Source organism: Lissotriton vulgaris, chromosome 1_1 (genome assembly GCF_964263255.1).
Source record: "Lissotriton vulgaris chromosome 1_1, aLisVul1.2, whole genome shotgun sequence".
Classification (NCBI taxonomy): Eukaryota; Metazoa; Chordata; class Amphibia; order Caudata; family Salamandridae; genus Lissotriton; species Lissotriton vulgaris.
In genome coordinates, this window is record NC_141685.1 from 869,984,308 (window position 1) to 870,008,483 (window position 24,176).

Here is a 24,176-nt window from a genome sequence, read left to right on the forward strand (position 1 = left end):
GCTTGGTGAGTGGCGACTCGGCGAAAACATCGGGAGGCCATTGTGACTGCCGCGGCCCGCGTTGAGGAGCTGGAGCAGCGTAGTCGACTCGGGGGTGATGAGGGCGTCGTGAGACAGTTCCTGCAGGCCCAACAGATGTATGCCTCAGTCCTGTACGAGGAGGCCCGACTGGCGTGGCTCGCCACGCGCAGCAGGGTGTACCAGTGGGGCGACAAGTCCTGCACCATGTTGCATAGGCTGTGCCAGGCGACTTTCCAGCCCCTAGTGCTGCCTGGTCTCACGGCGGACGATGGCTCGGTCATGACCGACCCAGATTTGCTGGCGGCTAGCTTTGCCCGTTATTACGAGGCGCAATACGCTCCTTGTGATCCTTTGATGGTGGACGAGATTGCCTCATACCTAGATGACCTGCTCCCGCAGGCAGTCCCCGACGAGACCAGAACCGCCTTGGAGGCCCCGCTTACATCTGAGGAACTCGGGGAGGCCCTGGGCCAATTGAACACTGGCAAGGCGCCCGGCCCGAGCGGTTATCCTAGTGAATTTTACAAAAAGTTCCACGTCCAGCTGGGACCCCACTTTCGCAGTGCCCTGGAGGCGGCACGGGCTCAGGGCGAGTTGCCGCCAGACTGGCGTCATGCCGAGATAGTGGTATTCTTGAAGCCGGGCAGGGCGCCGGACCGACACGACTCTTACAGGCCGATCTCCCTCCTCAACATCGAGGCCAAGATCTTGGCGAAGGCCCTAGCGAACCGCCTTTTGCCTCACATTGCTGACCTGGTCCACCCTGACCAGGCCGGATTCATGCCGCACAGGGCCACCCGGCATAATATCCAACGGGCGCAGGCGGCGGTTGACGCCATGGGCACTAGAGATGAACAGGCGGCACTCCTTCTTGCGGACATGGACCGAGCCTTCGATTCAGTGAGTTGGGCGTATCTGTTCACCTTGTTAGCCCGCCTTAATCTAGGGCCTGTCTTCCTGTCATATATTCGTCTCCTCTACACTAATGTTACGGCTTCGGTCCGCGTGGCCAGCGCTGTCTCTGGGCGCTTCCGCATCGGTCGTGGTACTCGACAGGGTTGCCCGCTATCCCCCTACCTATTTGCCCTCGCCATGGAGCCCCTGGCGTCGCGGATACGAACGGACGCCCGACTACGTGGCTTTGTCTGGAACAATGACCTGGCGGATAGGATTGCACTGTATGCAGATGATGTTCTTCTATTCCTCACTGATCTGCGGCGCTCGGGTCCCCGGGTTTTGGAGATCATGCGGGGGTTTGGCGAGGTCTCGGGGCTCCACCTTAATCTGAACAAATCGACCCTGTGGGTTTTGGGTGGCGGAGTGGTTGCTGACCCATGGGCCGCCGAATTGCGTGTGGCGACGGATGGCCTGAAATATCTAGGTGTCTTCCTCTCGGACTCGCGGGCTGTGGCCTGGGCACGTGGTGTCTTGCCGGTGTGGGAACGGGTCCAGACAGATGTTAAAACTTGGTCCAGAATGCCACTCACAATTTTTGGGAGGTCGGCCATCTTTAAGATGGTGGCCCTGCCGCGGCTGCTATACCAACTCCAAAACTTCCCACACCCCATTGGCATGGAGTGGTTCCGCCAGGTTAACTCGGTGCTGGGCCGCTTTCTGTGGGATGGTGGTGCAGCCAGGGTGGCCTTGAGGATGTGCTTTCTGTCCACATACTGTGGTGGCTTGGCCACCTCGGACCTCCTCTCCTATTACCAAGCGTCTCACCTACTTGTCCTCAATGAATGGTGGTATGGGGACAGGGGGGATACGGCCTATGCCCTGGAACGACTGCTCATGGGAGATCGCACGCTTCATACTATTCTTTATTCGGCTCGCATACGCCGGGGACTGCCGTCGGTCACTAAAGTGGTCTTTACGGTGTGGCGGCAATCCCTGCGCCGCATGGGTTGGTGGGGCAAATTAACTGCTGAAACGCCGCTGTGGCACAATGGCCTGCTTCCGGAACTGGCGGCCTTGGCTGGGTTTGAGGGCTGGGAGGCTATTGGAGTTACACAACTGGGCCAGGTCATGTCCGGCGCCACCCTCAAGTCCTTCGAGGAACTCCGAGCGGAGTTCCAGATGCCTCAGTCCCAGTTCTTCCGCTACCTCCAGCTGCGGCATGCCCTCGCCCCGAGCATTGCCGGCCTCGACTCCCTGCCAGAGTTCAGCCCGATTGAGGCGAAAGTGTTTATGGGAGACTTGGGAGACAAGAAAGTCTCTAGGATTTATCAGACACTTGTTATCCACTGCTCCTCCACTCTCCGCTCCCTTCGGGAGGCGTGGGAGGTGGACGTGGGTGCCCTTGATGAGGACGATTGGAGGGAGGCGCTGGAATCCCCGCGCGGCACCGCCGTCGCGGTTCGGCTCCGCCTGATCCAATTTAAATACTTGCACCGTGCTTATTATACGCGTGAGCGTCTGTGGAAGGCTGGCTTGATTGCGTCACCGGAATGCCTGCGCTGTGGGGAAGTGCCTGGCTCCCTGATGCATACGGTGTGGTCGTGTGGTCGCCTGACTGGATTTTGGAGGGGCGTGTGGAGTTGCCTGGCTGAGGTCCTGGGCTGGGATCTTCCTCGTACCCACCGGCTGGGCCTGCTGCATATTATGGAAGGGGTAGGGGCAACATATATAAGCGTCACCTGTTGCTCCTGGGGCTGGTTGTGGCCAAACGCGACCTGGCTCGGGCATGGAAATCTGTAAAGGGCCCCCCCCCTGTCTGCATGGAAGGCTGGGCTAGATTATTTCATGGGCCTGGAAAAGCCGGTCTTCGAGGCGCGGGGCTGCCCGCGCAAACATTTCAAGATTTGGAAGCGGTGGGCCGACTACCGTGGCCTGTCCTTGGACCCCCCGGCGGAGCAGGAGGAGGACATTTGATCACAGTGACATTTCTGGCCTGATGCGGCAAAGCCCTGGTTGCGTTCTACCTGCTTATTCTTTGTGCATTTCCTTTTTTGCTGCTCTTTTGTACACGTGTGGTGGGGGGAAGTGTTAGGTACGGGGGGGTGTAGTTGGGGGTTAGAGTAGGCTGCTGGGGCATTTCTAAAACTGAGCTTATTTGGCATTTGCTTCATCCTTTACTGTCTATGTCATCGTTACATTGATACTGTTGTGGTGATCTTGGTGTGTGAAGATACCACATTCTTGATACTTCTATGCTCAATAAACTTGGTTTTGAAAAAAAAAAAATTAGATATCATTTAAAAATTAATATTAACTTACTTACCTCAAATTCGATATTTTTGTTTTCTATATTCTGTCCATTCTATATTTTTGCTGTCTATATTCTGTCCATTCTATATTTTTACTTTCTATATTCTGTCCATTCTATATTTTTGTAGTCTATGTTCTCTCCATTCGATATTGTGTCCATTCTATATTTTAATTCGATATTAATGCTATTCTATTCGATATTTTTGTAGTCTATATTCTGTCCATTCGGTATTGTGTCCATTCTATATTTTAATTCGGTATTAATGCTATTCTATTGGATATTTTTGTACTCTATATTCTGTCCATTTGATATTGTGTCCATTCTATATTTTTAATTCGATATTAATGTAAATCGATATTAAAAACTCGATATTTTGACTGTGTACCGTCATTCGCATCATATATTTGGTCTGGATCAGTGTTTCCCAAACTGTGGGTCAAGACCTATTTCCACTCATTATCATTTCTATGCTGTATAGTTTTATCAGCAAAACTGTATGTCATTGCAAATGTAATGGTCATTTCAGTTGTAAAGGCAGTGCACATCCGACACCAAGCATACTGCACTCTACACCACTCCACTCGGATATTCTACTCCCCTCTATGCCACTCTATGCCCCTACACTCTACACCACTCCAGTCTACTCCACTCGACACCCTTCTACTCCACACAACTCTACCCTACTCTACTCCACTCCACTTTAGTCCACACCACACTACTCTACTGCACGCTAAGACACTTCACTCTACGACACTCTACTCTACTTTAGGCCCCTCTACCCCACTATACAACACTCCACTCTACAACACTCCACTCTATACCAATCCATGAGACTCTGACACAGTGCTCCACTTTATTCCACTCTTTTTCCCTCCACTCTACGTCAATCTACTTTACAACACTCTACTCCACTTCACCCCATGTCACGATTTGCTTCATGCGCTTCGTTGCCCACTACCAGAGGACTGAATGAAGAGACTCTCCAGTTTGCTAATAAGCTTCTGGACCTTTCACTATATGCATATACTGATTTTAAGGCTCTCAGGATGCTATTCGGAAATTCCCATCTAGTTCTGATCCATTCTGGGTGTTGTGAAAGCCAGTCTACCTGTGCTAAATACTCCATTTACCTATTATTCCCTGCTCACTGCTTCATCTATCCCCTTTTAGAACAATGATGGGTGGAGGACTCAAGTACATCTGTGGCTGACAGGTGCTAACATGCTCACACCTGAGGCATGTGATCACAGTGAGGTTGTTTAAGCCCCATCTCCCTTGGTCGTTGGTCATTGCAGCTGTTGGTGTTGCTGTTTGATTGACCCCTTGCTTTCTGAGGTTTTGCTATCCTTGTTTCCAGAGTTCCTGTGCTATAGTTATTCCTTGTATTCTATTTCTGAGCTATAGTTAATCCCTTTGTACTTCAACTAGCACTGCCTGCAATGCTACCTTGATTCTTGAGAATTAGCTAATACTTGTTCCTAGCTACCACTGCCTGCAGTGCTCCATTGACTTCTGAGCCAGCAGTATTTTAGTACACCCTTGAATTTTCCCCCTCCTGTATTTACCCTTTGCCCTGTGCCAGCTTTCCTTCCCTTTCCCTCGTTCCAGCTTCTAGTTTGCTGCCTACCTATGCGTGCTGTAGCTTCTATTTTCCTTTATGTGGTTGTTACGTGCTTTCTGCCAAGTGTGCGCTTTGTTTCCTATCTTTCCTTAAACACTCCTTCTTAGCTAGATCCTTCTATCAATCAATCAATCAGGACATTTATAAGGTGCACAACCTACCCGTGAGGGTCTCAAGGCGCTGGGGGGGGGGGGGGGGGGCTACTGATCGAAGAGCCAGGTCTTGAGAAGTCTTCTGAAGGCCAGTAGGTCTTGGGTCTGCAGTAGGTTGGAGAGGAGGGTGTTCGCGGTCTTGGCGGCGAGGTGGGAGAAGGATCTGTCGCCGGTTGTTCTTCGGATGCGTGCCCACTTAGAACGTTACACTGAGAGCTCACATTAGAATGTTCACAATATATCAATGACAGTTGAGGAGAGTGGATGATTTGAATAAAGAAGCACTTCCTTACCTACAGTTGTGTCTTCTGTTATTTTGAAATTATAACACTGGTGACGAGGATGGGATCTTAACCCACGCAAGCAAAGCACAATGGATTGCTAATCCATTGTGCTTTGCACTTGTGGGTTCGGATCCCATCCTCGTCGCCAGTGTTATAATTGCAAAATAAAATTATAACAGTAACATATATTTCAATGTATCAGCCCTGTAACGACACAGGAGACTCTGTTCCCAATGCCCCATTGGTCTGGCCAAATGCCCTGCAATCTGGCCTGCGGATACGATATTCATGCAGGTGGCCACCCTCATATTCTGCCGCTCTATGAGCATTCTTTCCGAGTCATCTAGATCATACAGGGCCTGGCGTAACTGCTTTTCATTAACATTACAATTCATCTCATGGTCCGTGAAAACCTGCAGTAGATTGACCGAGCGCAGGCTAGATTCCACACTGGCTAGCCGGGGGATCTTAGAGCCTGTTTCACAACCGAGGCAATACTTGATAATATGTCTCATGAGACCCGCCTCCTTATTTTTCCAAACAGCCAACCATAATAAGGGGGGCTGGGCTCTAATACAGTCTTCTATATACGGAATACCAAATTTTCTTTGAAAAATTAGGTGAGACGACGAAATAGGAGCCATTAAAACCCTTCTGCAGAACCTATTCTCTTCTGTCTGGCCAATATTGCATTTTTGGATGCCCCAAACTTCAGCCCCATAGTTGCCTTAGATATGCACTGTGTTTTATAAATTTACATTGGGAGGGGAAGTATGCCTCCTCCCCTATCCTGAGATAGACTAAATAGAGTGCCAATCGCCTTTGTAAGTGATGTCCTGCAGTGGGTAATATGTGGTACCCAAGATCTGGTAGCAGCAAATGTTAAGCCTAACTATGAAAAAGTGCTGGTGTAATTTAGTGCATTATTACCTAATAAAAGAGTGGTCAAACTATGTTTCTTAGTACCTCAGGCCAATATATAAGATTTCCTAAAATTGAAGTGTGGCCATAAAATCTACAAAACCATGAATTAAAAGGCGCAGGGCTCTGGGTGTACATGCCATCAGGACGGCATCATCCGCATACCGGAGTGAAGTTAGTGTGGAGCCGTTGATTTTTGGTACACCTGTTATGATAGCCAATAAAAAGGGATAACGACTATTGATGCATAAAATAGATAAAAGTGGTGCTAAAACAAATCCTTGTCTAATACCACCAAAAAACACCTATTTCTCAGGTAACCTCACCATCAGTGGATATTCAGACCCTGGTCTAAATGCCCTTGTTCAAATGCACAAGAAAATGCGCTAATGCTTCAACCATCCCCTGTGAAGGATATTTGACTGTAGCTTTGAATGATTAACGCACTCAGACGCTGAGGTCAGAACCATAAAAGCCAAATATAGGGAACAATGTTTCTCAAGTATGTATTTCCCGATGATGAGACACAGATTTAATCATTGTTCAATCATTCCCACTTGATTCCTAAAACTGTGTTGGCCCGCATACAGACTAGACATCTCTACTGCCAACTCTTACTCTATTATAGAGAACCCTTTCAAGAATCTTTATTGTGTTATCAAGTAAAGAGCTGTGTTTGTAGCAACTAGGCTGCGAGTGGTCCCCCTTTTAAAACAATTCCACTATAATAGGGTAGTCCATGAGCTGGGTAATGGGTCAGGCCATTAAAAGTATTCACCAATAAGGGTGCCCAGAATTCAGGACTATGCTTTAAGAGATTGATTGGGACGCCATCCAGGCCAAAGGCATTGCTACTCATGATCTGGCTGATAGCATCTTCCACCTCACTCAAGGATACTTGAATTCCCCAAGGGTATGCTCTGTAATAGGGGTAATCAGGACTTGAGTGGCAGCATACATTTTGGCAAAATGTGCTTCTCAGGTACAGCTGGCAATATGACAAGGTATAGGTGTGGGTACTTGTCTTAGCTGCTTCGTGTCAGATACTGCCCATCAAAATAATTTACCATTCCTCGTTGCTGCACTAGGGAATCTCATTGAAGTTGCCAGATTTCTATTCTAAACTCTTTTACTATGCCTTTCAAAACATAGCCATTCATGTTTGCATAATATAAAAGTGCTTCCTGTTCAAAACTTTACAATCTGATAGCACCGCCACTCTGTCGCTGATCTCTTTCACCTGGATGGGAGGAGAGAACAGAGAAAACCTCTTTCTCAAATAAATTGGTTTCTTAACCCCTAGCCATTCTCCAAATGTCTCTGAGTTTCTGACACTGCAGGGTTTTTTCGCATCATCCTTGCTGCCCATCATCCTTCACGTCGACAATGCCACTAAATCTCTCTTCATCAACTTGCTCCCTACCAAGCCAATCTCTGTTCATTCTTGCATATCGAACGCTATCATTGAGAAGGGTGAATGAAGACATACCAGTGCTTATGTGTCAGATGCTGTTCTCATTGACCATAACACCTTCCCCACAACTTTTTTCCAACTGCCCTTGTTAAGAAGCGCCAACATGAGATGAGCCTTCACCACTTGATTGACTCTCAATCACACCAATACTAATTGGGTGATAGTGTGGTGACCTTATGTGTTTGACACAAGCAGATCATAAGTGCTGTATCTTTATAGGTTAGCTGCGTACTATTCTCTGTCATAAGTACATTAGGGTAACGCTCCCTCAAAAATACCTCTTGCATAAGTCAATAATGATTTGGGTGCCCACACTCTTCACAAACCTGTCTTCTGGTCAGTTCACTGACAGAATATCGATGTGAAAAATACAGAATGAAAAAATATTGACTTCCTATACCTAAAAAAGTAAGTACAAAGATATAGTTGTACAAAATATCGATATATATAATTGCTAAAAGAAACTGGCCAAATGGAAATCTATGGGCTTATATGGCTGAGATACCCGCCACCCCCTCTCAACACAATCCCCAAAGGAGGGAAACCGGAAACAGTGCTTGAAGTTTTTGGAAGTGGGAGGGAGTGACCCTCCCGGCCGTATTTATTAAAACAAAAAATTATAAACATTTAAACATTAATGTACAATTTCATACCACATTGCGATGTTTGGCTAACCTTAACAGATTCTCTAATACAGAGGTTCTCCTAGCCGAACTAACATCCTACAAAACATTTACTTGAAATATTGAAATTGTACATCCTAACGTTTAAGGGCCAACGGCAAGGTCGTAACCGGTGTCAAGATCCCTAACCAGACATACCCCCCCCACTTGGAGGGGCGACAGCACTGAGGCGTACTCAAGTGCAACTACTACCAATTTCCCTTGACTTGACGGGGGCACTTATCAACTCGACGCCAGTTAAAGGTCGTTCGAAGACTCGTGTGAGGTATCAAGAAGGTATCGTAGACCTCCCCCCAACCCCACACAACTTACCGCATCTGCCGTCGCAGATGTCACTGGCCCCGGGAAATTCCCCAGGAGGGGGCTGTAACCCCTCCTACACAGGAAGGGGCCTTGACCGCCTTTCCTCTTCTTTCGGCGACCCATCCTTAGAAGGGACCGCCTCCCCGTTGAGGGGCCAAAGGCCACCTCCCCCGAGCGCTCCCATCCGTGTTGGGTGACGCCCACTCATAGGGATCTTCCAATTAGTGCTCACCGATCATGACCTTACCACCCGACCAAAATAAATACGACAAATGCTAACTAAACGAAACTACATTGGCCACTATGACCGAAAAAGCCTGTTTATAAATGGACCTTACATCCGAAGTTCTTTAATCGCAAACTTGTAAAATTAGACCAATCTTTATTACACATTTCAACATCAACACAACACTACAATAACCTGTAAACGAAATAGAATAATTGATCAAATTTATTAAAACCACTGGCTGTCCTCAGGGGCTGGTGGGTGGGTCAAAATTGGCTCTTCGTTCCGTCTCGAGCTCACGTGCAGCGAGGAGGTGCAGCTTCAGAGCACAGGAACAAGAGGATGTCTTCTGGTCTTGCGTCCCTTTTTATCCATCTTCAGGGCGGGCGTAAACCCGCCCCTGCCTGCCCCGAGGGCGTGGCCAGCCGCGTCAGTGTCTAGGCCAGCCCACTCTAGGGCGGGAAAAAGCGCGCCCCGGCTACGCCGCTTCGGGCATACCAGCCGAGACGCGCCTCCCGCCCAAAATGGCTTCCCGGGGGGATCGAGGCACTCTGCCATACGTTCGGGGGGACCGAGTGGTCGCCCCTTTCCATATGGCTGAGATACCCGCCACCCCCTCTCAACACAATCCCCAAAGGAGGGAAACCGGAAACAGTGCTTGAAGTTTTTGGAAGTGGGAGGGAGTGACCCTCCCGGCCGTATTTATTAAAACAAAAAATTATAAACATTTAAACATTAATGTACAATTTCATACCACATTGCGATGTTTGGCTAACCTTAACAGATTCTCTAATACAGAGGTTCTCCTAGCCGAACTAACATCCTACAAAACATTTACTTGAAATATTGAAATTGTACATCCTAACGTTTAAGGGCCAACGGCAAGGTCGTAACCGGTGTCAAGATCCCTAACCAGACATACCCCCCCCACTTGGAGGGGCGACAGCACTGAGGCGTACTCAAGTGCAACTACTACCAATTTCCCTTGACTTGACGGGGGCACTTATCAACTCGACGCCAGTTAAAGGTCGTTCGAAGACTCGTGTGAGGTATCAAGAAGGTATCGTAGACCTCCCCCCAACCCCACACAACTTACCGCATCTGCCGTCGCAGATGTCACTGGCCCCGGGAAATTCCCCAGGAGGGGGCTGTAACCCCTCCTACACAGGAAGGGGCCTTGACCGCCTTTCCTCTTCTTTCGGCGACCCATCCTTAGAAGGGACCGCCTCCCCGTTGAGGGGCCAAAGGCCACCTCCCCCGAGCGCTCCCATCCGTGTTGGGTGACGCCCACTCATAGGGATCTTCCAATTAGTGCTCACCGATCATGACCTTACCGCCACAGGCCGGATAGTTGACCGGCTATCCGGACCCCCCACACAACTCCTACCTAAAGGTCATGTTTCAACGATTTTAACCATGCTAAGAAGTCTCCTAAGAGTAACTCATTCCCCACCCAAGACAAATGCACACCATCCCCCGAATACATACTGTCATCATTAATACAGCTATGAGAAATAGAATGCAATGTCCTGGAACGGAACAACCTACTCACTTTATTGTTAAGCTTTCTAACAGAATGGTTCAAAGCAGGAATAGAGATAGCCCCCCGCCACACCTTTCGTGGAATCAAATGGGACCATGCAATCGTGCACCCCGGAACTCTCCTCGCCAACCAACTTACGGTGGAAAGCATTGCCTCCAGGAGTAGTCGTCTACCGATGGTGACCAAATCATTACCCCCAACATGCACTATAACTATAGACGGCGGTGACCTTGTCCGCCCTAACAAACCCTCGAAAAATGTTTGAAACTGGTCAATACAGAGACCGCCCCTTCCGTAGAAGGACATCCTGTACCCGTATTCCCCAGCTACGTGAATCATGTCACCTGCTTTGAATACGTCTGCGGCACGCCTCACGTATGAGTGGCCCACGACCCACACCTCCTTTTTCACAGCCGGTGATGTCTGACCGCTGGCCCGGTGTAGGGTCGACTGCATAGTCCGCCCCGCCTCGTCGGCTTGCGTAACTGAAAACCAAACAAAAACAAGAAGCGTGAGTACATTATTACAGCTTCACAACATGTGCAACCGCACGTATCTTTTGTAACAATTGGAGGACCAACGCCCCACTCGTTTCACTTGCTCAACATTAAGACCCCTGGCTGTAGCTTCCGTAGCCGCCCCTATCCGGAAGGAATGGGTCCCAAATTCGCCCGGGTTCAAGCCCGCAGCGGCAATTGACATCGCAAGCACCCGCTGAAACTGAAATTTCGTCAGTGGGGTGGCGTCAGCGTGTCTTAACAAAGTCCCCCCCCATGATGCCACCCTTCGTGCCAGGTAATCCTCTAAACACTTTACCGGACACATGGAGGACCCAGGAATCCTGCGTATGATGACGCAGTCACCCATCCCATCTTGATCAGTCTTGGATTTTACAAAGGAGACAGTCATTGTTTCTCCCCTGATCTGAACGTGTTCCTGGCACAAACCCCCTGCCACATCCAGTTTGTTCCTTGCAACTAGTTCGCTTACCCGCATTGCTCCGTGAAATGCTAGCGTAAAAGCGGCTCGGAACAGCACCGCCTCAAACTGAGATGAACATGTGGCCGGGAGTGTGGCCAACAACCGGGACAATCTATCCAAACCTATCGGGCGCCTTTCATCTACTCTGCGAGCCTCAAGGCGTTGCCACCCACGCAGCGCTTTCTGTACAACGAAAGACGCTGTTGGATCCTGGATAGCGTGTGCTCTGGCAACAAAGGAAATGGCAGCACGATGCCTCTGGGCCGTAGCCACCGATTTCCCAGCCCTACGTAAGGACATCAGGAAATTCACTACCCCTTCCTCGTGACCCCAAAGTCGCTCTCTATCACTCCCCAAAAAGGCTAAATAGGCCCGAAACGCCCCTTCGTATGCCTTCCTCGTCCTTGGTGCTAGACTCTCTCCCACGAGGTGACGAAGTTCGGGGCACCGAGAGACCAGAGAGCTTCGGGAAAGGGTGCCGGCTCTGCGTCCGCTGAGGGGAGGAAACCCGAAAAAGCCTGCATTTGAAAACGAGACAGTGCGTCAGCCGCCTGATTCATCACCCCTGGAACATGTTTTGCTCTGAATAGCACGTTCAATTGCATACATAGTAAAACAATTTCCTTAAGCAGTCTTAAAATCAGTTTACAACGTGCTGCCTGACTATTGATGCACTCGACCACGGTCATATTGTCAGACCAAAATATGACAGAGTGATCTTTGAACCCATCGGGCCATGTTCTCAAGGCCACCAAGATGGGAAACAGTTCCAGGAAAGCAATATTACTCATCAGACCATTCTCATGCCACCATGTCGGCCATCTTTGTGCCGACCATTTCGTGCCGAAGATGGCGCCAAAACCTATGCTTCCTGCTGAATCTGTCCACAGCCCCAGCTCTTCAGAAGACACGGCTGGTTCGTTCCAGACGATTCTACCATTGAAGTCCGCCAGAAATGCTAACCAAATACGCATGTCCTGGCGGACCTCGGCCGATAGTCTCGTGCGATGATGGCACTCTTTAAGGCCGACCATCGCTTGGGCAATTGAACGGGAAAAGGGGCGGGCCATTGGTATTACCCTCAGGGCAAAATTCAACTGTCCCACCAACTGCTGTAATTGTTGCAGCGTAACTTTTGATGCATTTATACACACTTGCAGCGCAGCCCTGAACTTCAACACTTTCTCAGCTGGCAAACGGAAACACCCTTCAATGGAGTCCAACTCGATCCCCAGAAACTCGAGGCAAGTCGTAGGACCCACTGTTTTACCCGGCGCCAATGGCACACCAAACTGTTTCATTAACACACAAAATTCGGCCAAGGCCCGGCCACATTCAAGATCCCCGGCTGCCCCAAGAAACAGAAAATCATCAAGGTAGTGCATTACATCTTGGAAACCTGTTTTCTTTGTGAAGACCCATTGTAGAAAACTACTGAATTTCTCGAAATAAGCACAGGATATAGAGCACCCCATTGGCATACACCTATCCATGTAATAACAACCCTGAAACATGAATCCTAGGAGACGCTGGTCGTCTGGGTGTACCGGGAGCAATCGGAACGCTGACTCGATATCTGACTTCGCCATCAGCGCCCCGGGCCCCAGGCGATTTAAAATGGCTACGGCCTCATCGAAGGATGCGTACCGCACCGAACACACTTCTGGATCGATTGCATCATTTACGGAAAGACCTCGTGGAGCTGATAAATTATGAATCAGTCGGAACTCACCGGGGTCTTTCTTGGGGACTACCCCTAAGGGGGAACAAACAAAATTCTGGACCGGGGGTACACTAAACGGGCCGGCGACCCGACCTCGAGTCACCTCTTTCCGGATCTTATCCTGTACTACGGTCGTATGCTGCAGGACGGAAAGTTGATTTTTACACTTTTCCACACCCTGAAAGTCCCCTACCGGGATGCGGAAACCATACGAAAAACCGTTCCGCAGCACCCCAGCAGAAGTACGATCCGGGTATTCACTGAGCCAGGGAATCATCGCCAGGGTATCAATTGGGGTAGGTAAAGGCGCCCCTCGGACTATATTAGACCTGTTTGGCACCTCCTCTCCCCCCATTATCACCCGTTCTGGCTCTGCACGAGGACTCAGGATGGGACGACCCACAACCACTACATTCATGTTTGAACTTACACGATCCCTGGGGTCTAGTACATTTACCTCTGTTGTAATTAAAGCAGAAACCCCTTTTCCCGGTATTGCCGGCAGGTTTCGAGTAATCGTCGGCACCCGTACCTGATCGAAAGGGCGTCCCCGCATATTGCCGGGAGGATTCGCCAACATTACTTCCCACCAACGGCATTTTCAACATTCCCGACTCCTTCATTTTATCCCAAGTCAAGGAATCATAACAATCCCAGGTTAAACTTTTATTATGCTCTTTTTCCTTCCTGAACAGATTATCGTAACAGAACCAATGATTACCTTGGTGCGATGTCGAGTACCCCATGATTCGTGATTGATAGATTGGGAACTCGGAAAGCAACTCAGGTCTACGTTCCCCCAAGATTGATGTAAAGATTCCCCAAGCATTGCCCCAATTGCCGATATTCTCATTCACTTTAAAGGCGGCCATTTTTGCGCGCCAAACACTCGGATGCATGAGATCCTTCTGACTCTTTACATGCTCTACCTCATAATGATCAACAAGCAGTGAGAAAATGTTCACATACTCCCCCGCCCAAATCTTTTCCTTAATTGCCAAAGGAACATGTTGCCCCAACTTTTCTCTCCGAGAGGGTGTTGACTCATCCCTCGCGATCGGCAATGGCCGCTTACCTGCACCTGACGCTGCCTCTGTGGTCGCAATCGTCCCTGGTGTCTTGTCCCCTACTGCAGCCGGCACGGGCACCTTGGCTGCTTCCCGTTTCTCACGCAATTGCTTTATCAGCGCCTGCGCATCGACAGCCGTGGCGCCCTCGTTACCTTTTCCCAACCACGCTGCCAATTGTGCTGCCAGCTCGGGCGGCATATCATCCTCGGACACGGGGGTGACCACAACGGGAATTGGATTCCCCTCCTCCGGCACGGGAGTTGGAGCCTCGAGCGGGGCACTGGGACCCGGGATGTCTTCACCCGCTGCCCCCCTCCTGGGCCTCTTGTTTTTCCCTCCCGGAGCTGCTCCCGCCAAAGGACGTTTTGGACCCCCTTCCTCATTCTTGTCCACCCGCTTCTTTAGCTCGGACATCTCCTTCATGAGAACACGCAGCATCTGGTCAGTAGTCATGCGCTTTCCCATCTTCTTCGGCATTCTCCAACAAAGTAACTGTAAAACAAACAAGAACGATTAAAACGCTCAAAATTGGCTCTTCGTTCCGTCTCGAGCTCACGTGCAGCGAGGAGGTGCAGCTTCAGAGCACAGGAACAAGAGGATGTCTTCTGGTCTTGCGTCCCTTTTTATCCATCTTCAGGGCGGGCGTAAACCCGCCCCTGCCTGCCCCGAGGGCGTGGCCAGCCGCGTCAGTGTCTAGGCCAGCCCACTCTAGGGCGGGAAAAAGCGCGCCCCGGCTACGCCGCTTCGGGCATACCAGCCGAGACGCGCCTCCCGCCCAAAATGGCTTCCCGGGGGGATCGAGGCACTCTGCCATACGTTCGGGGGGACCGAGTGGTCGCCCCTTTCCAATCACAAGTCAAGAACACAAATTCCTCAAAAATGATTACCCGGTAGTACTAACATTATACTTTTTGCCAAGCGCCATAAAAATGCAACAAATCCCCCTGGACGTCCAATCATTTCAGCCAGAAACAGCTGTTTGGAACATATGTCGCAATATGTTGATTTCTTCTTGCAGGGACTAGTAAAAAAACTGCCTTTCTATGTAAGCGACACCAGTGACTTTCTCAACAAAATCAAGAACATTGAGTGGCAGAGTGACTATTTATTAATAGCACTGGATGTATGTTCGCTGTACACCAGCATCATACATGTGAATGGCCTAAAAGCATTAGACTTTTACTTACAGAGATCCCTATTAGACATGCCGGAACATAGACGCATGCTGGGAGAAATGGTGAACTTTTGTCTGAACAATAATATCTTTATGTTCAATAACTTGATGTATAGACAACTGCAGGGGGTTGCCATGGGGGCCAGTTTCTCCCCCAGCTACGCGTGCCTGCACATTGGCTGGTGGGAGGAACTGGTTCTCAGGGTTGAACACTCAGAAGCTATGGAATCACATGTAATAACGTGGTTAAGTTTCATATATGACCTGTTTGTGATTTGGAAGGGGGATTTGGCATCTGCAGAAAGTTTTGTGTCAGACCTCAATAAGAATAATTTGAACCTCCAATTCACAGCCACCCTGAGCAAAACATCTATCACCTTTTAGATACTGAGGTATTCTTTGAACATGACAAGGTGGAGACCAAATTGCACTGTAAAACTACTGCTGGGAATTCAACCCTGCATGAAAAAAGTTCACATGTCAAACATCTTATAAATAGCATCCCATATTGAGAAATGTTGAGATTGAAACACATCCATAGTAGGGAAAGCCACTTGAAAGAAGCCCAGAGGGACAGCAAACTAAGATTCCAGGAAAGGGGCTATTCAGACAACACCATAGAGGCTGCCATCCATAAATCGGGGCAGAAGGATAGATTAAAACTTTTGGCCGGAGACTCAAAGGCATCAACAGCCAGTGGGGACACTACCGCCAAGCCACCTGAGTTTAGATTTATTGTGCAATATAGCGCCCAACACAAACAGATTCAAACAATCATTAGTAAAAACTGGCCCCTGATTTTGAGTGACCCAGTGATAGGGAGGGATCTCCCCAAAAGGCCCTCTATTACTTATAGTAGGGGGCAATCTATGACAGATGAACTAGTCAAGACCAGTCCTGAAGTCCTAGAATCCACAATTTGGTTTCAGACCAAGGCGGGATATTACAACTGCAAGGTATGCAAAGCCTGTCAACATGCTATAAACAAAAATAGCTACTACTCGCCATTTGATCACAGGGAACACAAGATTGGTAAGTTACTCACGTGCAAGACGGAATACACCGTCTATGTCCTGATTTGCCCATGCAATTTGCTCTATGTGGGGAGCACTAAGCTCCCCGTACACAAGAGAATTTTACAACATCTCAGAGCAATCTGCAATAAGGACAATACGTACCCTGTAGCGAGGCACTTTAAAGCCAAACATGATTCTAAGAGCAATGAACTCAAATACTTCGTAATAGACTGTGTCCAGGCAAGTAGACGAGGTGGCAACAGGGAGGAGAAACTGCGCCGCCTCGAGACACGTTATATACTTGAACTAAATACTAAACACCCCTCGGGTCTTAATATCACGGAGGACCTTTATACTTGCCTATAATGCACATCTTTCACTGTAGGCCACTTTTGTCATTTTGCACATGTTTTACAGGATTTGCAAATTACTTAACATGCTTTTATGGGTTTTTAGGCGTATATTTATTATATAATATATTGTATTAATTCTTTCATCTTTTACCATTGTTTTGCAATCAAACTAATGTAATGAATTTTAGATATGTCTATTATGAATTCATTCTTCTAGCCATCATTTAACCATTTTAAGGCTTTTATATATTGGCGTATTTATGAGTCCTATGACTGTGTATATATTTATATTTATATTTATTACCTTTGATTGTGAGATATTTATGGGAAAGATGCAATATCTATGCCTAGATTCTACGCTTATTTTGCACAAAGTTCTGTAATATAACAACAGGTGGCCTAACTATCTGAACTCCAACATTGTTTGAAACCGTATTTCACTGATATCAATGTCCCCTAAACAGACTTCCCCCCAATCTTGGGAGGGTTACTATACTGTACGTTGCACTTTATCTCCAGCCCCAGTGCGTTTAGAAATATGTGGACAGTAAAAGCAAATGGAGCTCCATTGCGATTCCACAAAATGCACTTGAAGGCATACCATGACAATGCAATTTAATCCATGTTGCATTGTTTATGTAATCAAGAAGAACACAATTGTTAAAGCTGCTCTTTCATTACAACACACTAAAAACTTTTTAATTTTAAACACTTCTTTTTTTGTCAGCAATTTTCTAAGGACTAGGTTTTCACACACATACGGGTAGAATCAATGTAGTTATGTGCCACCGAACATTACATACCAGCCACACTCAGCACAATGATATTAATGAAATGTCTTTTTGTAGTTCATAGACTGTGATAACTCTTCAGTGTCTATGCTATTTGTAGGCCATAACATGTGATCAGTGTATTTAAACTTATGCCTGGTGATTACTGTGTCATGTGATCAAGCGCTCTGGGAAGCGCAAAACGCGTCGTGACGATTGGGAGCACGATATACAATAAAATTTACACTTGCACTGATTTGGGTCCGTATCCGTGTCTTCAGCCTGGAGGTAACCTGAGCCGTGCCGGATTATCCTTGGAATATATATATATATATATATAAAGTAATAAATATTAAATATGTTAAATATTAAAATTAATATAACAAATACACTTAATTAAAAAAAGGTAAACACATGCATAATAACTAATATCTATATTTACTTTAAAACAATTTAGAAACTATTAATTTAAATTTGTTTTATAATTTTTAAATTATATACAAATTTACTATATATAAATATATATATATATATATATATTCACTGAAAAAACCATTGGTTTTAGGCCTTATATAGTTAGGAATTAGCCTTTAAAAAACCTTGGAAATTCACTGAAAAAACCATAGGTTTTAGGCCTTATATAGTTAGGAATTAACATATAAAAAACCATTGAAATTCCTCCTATATAGTTAGTTGGTCTAACTATATATGGCGCACCCGCAATCCACTGCTGATGATGTCACATATTACATCATTCATGACATGGTCAGTGACATCACTGATGACATCACTGATGACATCTCATTTGACATCACTGATGATATCACTGATGACATCATCCAAGGACTGACTGTATATTAAGCTGTATGTATATGAGTGGCTATATGGGTTATTGATTGGTTGCCCAAGTATTTGTATGGGAGACTGAGTGTGTGTGTGGCTGGCTGGGAGGTGTGTGACTCTGTGCAGATCAATGTGTACTTGTATCAGTGATTGTATAAGAGAGTAAGTATGTGTTAGTATATGTTTGAATAAGTAAGGTGTTGTGTGTATAACTATATAGATGAGGAAATGGAAGTGTGATTGATTCTTTCATGACTGACTAGGTGTGTGAGTAACTCCATGGATGAGTGGCAGTGTGTGAGTGTCTGCATAGGTGTATGAGTACATATGATAGTGTTGCATTGATGAGTGACTGTATGTATGAGTGATTGTATGGGTGAATGAGTGGATGTGTGAGTGGACCTAGGAATCAGTGAGTGCCTATGTAGTAAGTGGTATTGGTGTGTCAATAGTTTCAAGAATGGTAGTCTGTATTTAACACTGGGTGTATCAAACGTTATATTAGAGTGTGAGGAGGTGCATCGTGTTATCACATGAATGATGTAATCAGTGATGTCATCAGTGATGTCAAATGAGATCAGTGATGTCAAATGAGATGTCATCAGTGATGCCATCAGTGATGTCATCAGTGATGTCATCAGTGATGTCATCAGTAATGTCAATTGAGATGTCATCAGTGATGTCATCAGTGATGTCACTGACCATGTCATGAATGATGTAATATGTGACATCATCAGCAGTGGATTGCGGGTGCGCCATATATAGTTAGACCAACTAACTATATAGGAGGAATTTCAATGTTTTTTATATGTGAATTCCTAACTATATAAGGCCTAAAGCCTATGGTTTTTTCAGTGAATTTCCAAGGTTTTTTAAAGGCTAATTCCTAACTTAATAAGGCCTAAAACCTATGGTTTTTTCAGTGAATTTCAAAGGTTTTTTAAATGCTAATTCCCAGCGGGCACAACGAAGGCTTCCCCCAGGCAGGGGGAAGCGGAGCAACTTACCCTCATGACTTTCAAAATAATTAGTTGTACACCTAGTATTGGCCCTAAAAGTCTGGCACCACCTCTCAAGGCTACTCCATATTTTCATGGATCTTCAAGGTGTGATTTAAAGAATACCTTTTTGTACTTCATTAATGCCTAAGGCTGAACATGTTCTGTACTCTTTGTGTCTCGCTTAATTCTCTATACCAAAAGGCACCAAACATCACATTTTTTGTATCAAAAATAAAATAGACCTTTCATTGCATCATTAAAGGTACTGCTCATACTCTATTAATGGCTACAGTAAAGTGTGATACATAATTTTACTTTGTGCTTTGATTTAGTTTGACTGTCAGAGTGGGCATTAAATAGTGTAAGGCTGCCTTATGGTGTGGTTCACGCATTTGGTTTTTTAATTTGTGGATTGTATTTTCATCTTTTTTTGCTTAAATGCAAGTAATAACATTGAAAAGGTATCGAAAATTCCTCAACATAAATCAAACTGAACATACACAAGTACATCCTATGGAACTGCCAGGAGTCCCACATCATTGAGCATCCATGCGGGCTCTTTAGCCATGGATAAATAACCTCCTGAGTTACACAGGAAACAGCAGATTAATGTTAAATAGTGGCACTGGTGGTGGAGTTTTTCGTATGAAGGAAACAAATGCATTGCAGCATGTCTTCCTCCCTGTTTCCCTCCCTCTGTCTCCCTCTCTCTCAGTCTCCCGCTGTCTCCTCTCTCTCTGTCTCCTCTCTCTCCGTCTCCCTCTGTCTCCGTCTCCCTCTGTCTCCGTCTCCCTCTCTTTCCCTCTCTCTCGGTCTCCATCCTTCTGTCTGTCTCCCTCCCTCTATCTGTCTCCCTGTCTGTCTGTCTGTCTCCCTCCCTCTGCCGCCCTCTTCCCTCTGGCTGTCTCCCTCTGTCTGGCGCCTTCTGTCTCCCTCCCTCTGTCTCCCTCCCTCTCTCCCCCGCCCTACCTGTCTCGCTCTCTCTGTCTCCTTCTGTCTCCCGCCCTATCTGTCTCCCTCTCTCTCTGTCTCCCTCGGTCTGTCTCTATCTCCCTCCCTGGGGCTTCATGCAGGGGATCAGCACAGCCTGCTGTAATTGTAAAAATTAAGGAGACAAAAGACATCCGTAAAAGGAATGTTGACGGCCTCCCTGCTCAGAAATCTCATCCATGCTCTACTGAATAGCAACCAGTGACTACCAAGTCTGCAAAGCACGTTGGGATTTTGATAAGAGGTGTACAAAGAGCTATAGTATCAGTGTAATAAGTTACCTCATTACTACCAGCTAAATGCCTGACACAGCAATTAGTAATTCAGGATAACCAGGGCAAAGAGTGTGCACTCTGTGCTGCACCACAAATGGCACTTTATTGTAATTTTTTACCAATTTCGGCTAGAAACAAGTTTTATTTCATTGAAATATGCCAATTTATGTTGCATATCGTGGATTGGGTTGCAAGAGCAGCAGATTCATAGATATGCAGAGAATGCCTGGCTGCAGAATTGTATAATTCCAGTAGCTGTATATAAGCATTGTAATAAAACACATACACACCCAAAAGCTGCTACTGCCACTGTAAATAATTGAGTACAAAGCTCTCTGAAGTGGCTTAAGGCAGCATGTTTGCTCTTTCTACAACACACTAAGACATAAATGGTGTCCCATAGCCTACAAATGAACCCTTAATAGGGAAACCGGCCAGCAATTTACACTCATTTATTAACCAAAAATGTCAATTTTCTTGTTCCTGTCTAATACGTCGTTCGTAGTAAAACTTCATGCTGGACCAAATGTTTACAGGCAGAAGACCCTTGTTAAGATTCAGACACTCCCAAAAGTGAACGCACAGTCCTATACACTCTCACACAGACATGATATGTGATGTTGGTTACTTTTAACTATTCAAGCTGAATCGTCGATCGGAGAGGTTCTCGCAAGGTGATCAGGAGAGCAGTGTGTTGAGTACGTTTGATTCCGAAGTGCCAAGAGGCAGTTCTTGTGGAGTGTGCTGCTAACTTTCAAAACTCTGAGAGCAGTGTGGTGGTTGTCAGGGGTGACTAAGTGGACTGCAGCTTTGGCGCACATCCTGCTCATTGGAATTCGTATTTCCACATTTTGTCTGCGCCTGTAAGCCTTTTTCTCTTTTTAAAGTAGTTTGCACTTTTAGTAGGGCTATTTTATGCAATTCAATGTTTTAAACAGAATCAAAGACTTTAAGAGACCACTTCCGCATGGGTGTCCCTTACAGCAAAGTGCGCTGCCTGAGTGATAATTACACATTGTCACTGGGCCAGCACCGGATGGACCGGCGATCCAGGGGGGTCAAGTGCCCCCCCTAGCCCCTCCCTGCGGACGCCCATGCATCAGAAATGCTGCCTGATAAGTTTATGCTCGCCAGCTCTTACTGCTGTGCCAGCTGAAGGCAGGCGCTGTTGCGGCTGCAGCGTCCATGAAGTAGGATTTCATCACTGGCTGTGTCACAGCACCCCCTCAGGCAGGCAGCCAGGACAGTCGGAACATCTGTGCCGCTTCCTCCTGGCAGAGGTGTTCGGATCAGTTCTATTTATTGTTTCCGTGTGGCGCTTGGTTACCTGTCATTTTAGCTGTATCCGAACAGCTGCTTGCATCTCCCGCCAAGATCACCGCATGTAACTTCTTGCGATTTCCACGTGTGAAGCAGCGGTTTATATTGCCAGACTTTTTTGCTAGTCCCGATTTTCTAACGTTTAAATCGCAATACACTGGGAGACGGTTGTATAAAAAGCTGTATTTTGTATTAAAACGAGACGCGTTTGCAGTTTATAGTTGTTTAGAGCCCCGCACCAGCCGGCATAATTATCCGGTCTCCCCCTCGGCACGGGAGACCGGCGGGCACATGAAAGGCTTCCCCCAGGCAGGGGGAAGCGGAAACCACGTCGTCCCGGCCCCGCCCACAACCAGGCGGCGGCCATCTTGAGGTGGCTCGGACCGCGGCGGTGATCTCGGGGGTAAAACGAGGGGTGGGCACCCTCGAAATTAATATAAAACAGATGAAAATAAAAGAGAGAAGCCCCCCAAGCACCCCCCCCCCAAAACAAATCCGAAAATTCACGGGGTGCGCGCACGGTTCGCGCTTATAGATATATAATTTGATTCTCTTTTAATTTTCTCAGGAACTACTGGAGGGATTTACACTATTTAACCAAAAGCGTGATCTACGTACCAGACACTACCATTTTGACAAGTTTGGTGTAATTCCCTTCAGTGGTTCAAGCTGTAGCCGTGTCTAAAGGTCCTATGGAAATTAACATGGGGAAAACATGTTTTGCAAGTTATAGTGAGTCCAACTAACTATAACGTGGGAATTTCAATGGTTTTATATCAGTAAAATTTCCAGCTAACTATAACTGGTGTTAAACCTATGGTTTTTTCAGTGAATTTGATAGGTTTTTTAAATGCTAATTCCTAACTATAACTGGTGTGAAACCTATGGTTTTTTCAGTGAATTTCATAGGTTTTTTAAATGCTAATTCCTTTGTATATCGAGTTTCTAACCTTTTTTTTTTTTTACAATTTGCTGTTTTTTTTTAAGTATTCATTTTTTTATATAATTTTTTTCCTTTTGCGCTCTGGGTGCGCGCTCCGGGAAGCTTTCAGCTAAGCTCTCCGGTAAGCTTTTCGGTGAGCTCACCTGAAAGCGCACCCAGAGCGCTACTGTCGTTCGTGAAAAAAAATATGAATTAAAAGTTAATAATAATGCAAAACATTTCGTACCATACAAATAAAATTAGTTTTTTTAAATAAGGAAAATGATTATGCATTTCTGTAAAAGTTTGATGACGTCACTTCGGCGCGCAACGTAAGTGCCCTCGGAAGCGCCTACGTTCGCGGCGCGTAAACGCACGCAAAAGCGCCTACGATCGCGCCACGTTTGCGCCCCGGAAGCGCCTACGATCGCGCTGCGTAAACGCACCCGGAAGTGCTCCGGAGCGCGCAACGTAAACGCGTCGGGTCATGTGACCCTAAAATAACACTTTTCATTGGTTGCTAACAGTTTTTTTTTACAATGAATGAAATCCCCACCCATTTCCTTCACTTCTTCTTTCACTTTTGTGACTGAAAGACCTGTTTTTTGCACCTGGATCTTTTGTGAATTACCATGGCTGCCAGAGAATCCAGCAGTGAGGATGAACCTGAGTTCATCAATGAAGAGCCTCCTACCCCAAAGGTGAAGGAACATTTCATATGGAAATTTTTTAAGATTCCAGCTGACCAGAAGAAGGTGAATGCACCAAAAGTGGACTGCAGGATCTGCAAACAGGTCCTGTCACGGGGTGACCCCAAAAAAAAGTACTCTTTTGGGAACTTTACGATGATCCGACATGTGGAGAGGAGGCACCCCCAGAATTTTGCCCGGGAAAGTGTCTGGGCTCTGGCACAAGAGGTTCCCAGAGATGGGGCCTCTACATCAACCGGAGGAGCAACTTCTTCTGGGAGAGAGCAATCGCAGGAGCAGGTGCCAAACATACAACCTGCATTTAACCATGGGGTCGTCAGATGCAGATACTGCAATCAACTCCTCACCTATGGGGAGCAAAGTGTCCAGCTCATGGTTCGAGCATTGGAGAACCATCGCTGCCCTTCCCACCCCTAATTTTTTTGTTTTCTTTTTGCTCCTGTTGAGCAGTTTCCATTCCCTGTTTTTGTTCCTGTTCAGTTAAAAGAAGAAAACCAAAAGTTCTTTTCAGAACTACCTCCAATTCTCATCAAAGAGCTATATTCTTAAAAAAATGAAGAGTAAGTGAAATATAGTGCATTGATAATTGAAA